This window comes from Trematomus bernacchii, unplaced genomic scaffold (genome assembly GCF_902827165.1).
Source record: "Trematomus bernacchii unplaced genomic scaffold, fTreBer1.1, whole genome shotgun sequence".
Taxonomy (NCBI): Eukaryota; Metazoa; Chordata; class Actinopteri; order Perciformes; family Nototheniidae; genus Trematomus; species Trematomus bernacchii.
Window position 1 is genome coordinate 48,315 of NW_022987761.1, and position 3,401 is coordinate 51,715.

Below are 3,401 nucleotides of genomic sequence, written 5' to 3' on the forward strand. Positions count from 1 at the left end.
TCCCCTGGTCTCCCAACTGTGTGCGTCACTCTTAGTGTCCCCTGGTCCCCCAGCTGTGTGCGTCACTCTTTAGGTCCCCCTGGGTCTGCCCCAGCTGTGTGCGTCACTCTTTAGTGTCCCCTGTCTCCCAGCTGTGTGCGTCACTCTTTAGTGTCCCCTGTCTCCCAGCTGTGTGCGTCACCTCTTTAGTGTCCCCTGGTCTCCCAAGCTGTGTGCGTCACCTTTAGTGTCCCCTGGTCTTCCAACTGTGTGCGTCACTCTTTAGGTCCCCTGGTCTCCCAGCTGTGTGCGTCACTCTTTAGTGTCCCCTGTTCTCCGCTGTGTGCTCACTCTTTAGTGGTCCCCCTGTCTCCCCAGCTGCTGGTTCGTCACTCTTTAGTGTCCCCTGGTCTCCCAGCTGTGTGCGTCACTCTTTAGTGTCCCCTGTTTCTCCCAGCTGTGTGCGTCACTCTTTAGTGTCCCCTGGTCTCCCAGCTGTGTGCGTCACTCTTTAGTGTCCCCTGGTCTCCCAGCTGTGTGCGTCACTCTTTAGTGTCCCCCTGGTCTCCCAGCTGTGTGCGTCACTCTTTAGTGTCCCCTTGTCTCCCAGCTGTGTGCGTCACTCTTTTAGTGTCCCTGGTCTCCCAGCTGTGTGCGTCACTCTTTAGTGGTCCCCTGGTCTCCCAGCTGTGTGCGTCACTCTTTAGTGTCCCCTGGTCTCCAGCTGTGTGCGTCACTCTTTAGTGTCCCCTGATCCTCCAGCTGTGTGCGTCACTCTTTAGTGTCCCCCTTGTCTCCCAGCTGTGTGCGTCACTCTTTAGTGTCCCCTGGTCTCCCAACTGTGTGCGTCACTCTTTAGTGTTCCCCTGGTCCCCCAAGCTGTGTGCGTCACTCTTTAGTGTCCCCTGGTCTCCCAGCTGTGTGCGTCACTCTTTAGTGTCCCCTGGTCTCCCAGCTGTGTGCGTCACTCTTTAGTGTCCCCTGGTCTCCCAACTGTGTGCGTCACTCTTTAGTGTCCCCTGGTCTCCCAGCTGTGTGCGTCACTCTTTAGTGTCCCCTGGTCTCCCAACGTGTGCGTCACTCTTTAGTGTCCCCTGGTCTCCCAACTGTGTGCGTCACTCTTTAGTGTCCCCTGGTCCTCCCAACTGTGTGCGTCTCTCTTTAGTGTCCCCCTGGTCTCCCAGCTGTGTGCGTCACTCTTTAGTGTCCCCTGTCTCCAGCTGTGGTGCGTCACTCTTTAGTGTCCCCTGGTCTCCCAGCTGTGTGCGTCACTCTTTAGTGTCCCCTGGTCTCCCAGCTGTGTGCGTCACTCTTTAGTGTCCCCTGTTCTCCCAGCTGTGTGCGTCACTCTTTAGTGTCCCTGGTCTCCCAGCTGTGTGCGTCACTCTTTAGTGTCCCCTGGTCTCCCAGCTGTGTGCGTCACTCTTTAGTGTCCCCTGGTCTCCCAGCTGTGTGCGTCACTCTTTAGTGTCCCCTTGTCTCCCAGCTGTGTGCGTCACTCTTTAGTGTCCCCTGGTCTCCCAGCTGTGTGCGTCACTCTTTAGTGTCCCCTTGTCTCCCAGCTGTGTGCGTCACTCTTTAGTGTCCCCTGGTCTCCCAACTGTGTGCGTCACTCTTTAGTGTCCCCTGGTCCCCCAGCTGTGTGCGTCACTCTTTAGTGTCCCCTGTTCTCCCAGCTGTGTGCGTCACTCTTTAGTGTCCCCTGGTCTCCCAGCTGTGTGCGTCACTCTTTAGTGTCCCCTGGTCTCCCAGCTGTGTGCGTCACTCTTTAGTGTCCCCTTGTTCTCCCAGCTGTGTGCGTCACTCTTTAGTGTCCCCTGGTCTCCCAGCTGTGTGCGTCACTCTTTAGTGTCCCCTGGTCTCCCAGCTGTGTGCGTCACTCTTTAGTGTCCCCTGGTCTCCCAGCTGTGTGCGTCACTCTTTAGTGTCCCCTTGTCTCCCAGCTGTGTGCGTCACTCTTTAGTGTCCCCTGGTCTCCCAGCTGTGTGCGTCACTCTTTAGTGTCCCCTTGTCTCCCAGCTGTGTGCGTCACTCTTTAGTGTCCCCTGGTCTCCCAACTGTGTGCGTCACTCTTTAGTGTCCCCTGGTCCCCCAGCTGTGTGCGTCACTCTTAGTGTCCCCTGGTCTCCCAGCTGTGTGCGTCACTCTTTAGTGTCCCCTGGTCTCCCAGCTGTGTGCGTCACTCTTTAGTGTCCCCTTGTCTCCCAGCTGTGTGCGTCACTCTTTAGTGTCCCCTGGTCTCCCAGCTGTGTGTGCGTCACTCTTTAGTGTCCCCTGGTCTCCCAGCTGTGTGCGTCACTCTTTAGTGTCCCCTGGTCTCCCAGCTGTGTGCGTCACTCTTTAGTGTCCCCTGGTCTCCCAGCTGTGTGCGTCACTCTTTAGTGTCCCCTGGACTTCTGGCGACGAGGCGACGCTTTGATTTAAATACAAAATGGGCGATGAAAGGACGTGGAGGTTTAGGAACTGAAAAACAACCTAAAGTTTGAAGCTTTTTGTCCTTTTATTACTCTTTTTTCTACTCGTTTGTTCAGACTGATATGAATTCAGCACATTTCAGACGCATGTGAAGACTTTTCTGCGGGAGCATTAAAAGTATGTTGTGATGATTTAGTTTATTGCTGCAGCTCTGTGTGTCTCTTGAGACACATTAGAGACGTACTGATCATAATGTGGTTTGAGCCGTCACTTTCTGCTCACAGCTGTTTTACCTGTCGGATCATTCTCTGGTTCTTCTTCTGATCTGTGACTGTTTTCACAAGTAATTGCAATTTTATTCCCTGAAATGTGTGAGTTTGTGAGTTTAAAGTTTATTTTTCAATACATTCAGATTTGTTTCCCGATTACACTTTGACGTTTTTCTCCTAAAGAATCTGAGTTTTATTCTCATACATTTTTGAGTTTTTCACAATAAATTGCTCTTTTTTTCTGGTAGATTTGTGAGTCTTTTTAAAGATTGTTTTGAATATTGGTAATGTAGTTTAGATGGACCAAAATAAATGTAAACCCGTCAATATCGGCTCACAGCAGACGGTGAAGACTGAGATGAAAGCAGTCACAGTTTTACCTGTCGGATCATTCTGTGGTTCTTCTTCTGATCCGACATCTGTGACTTTTTCCCAAATCAATTGCAATTTGTTCTCGGAAAATGTGAGTTTTTCTCATTAGAGTTTTACTCTCCTACATTTTCAATACATTGCTGTTTCTTTTTGTAAATGTGTTTGTTTACATTTGTATTTTCCCAATTAAAGTCAGATTTGTTTCCCCCTTACACTTTGTTGTTGAATATTGGTAATGTAGTTAAGACGGAATAAAAGACCCGTCACTATCTGCTCACAGCTGAGGGTAAAAAGAGAATAAAGCAAGAACAGATTTACCTGTCGGATGATTCTCTGGTTCTTCTTCTGCTGCTCTCCTCACGTCTG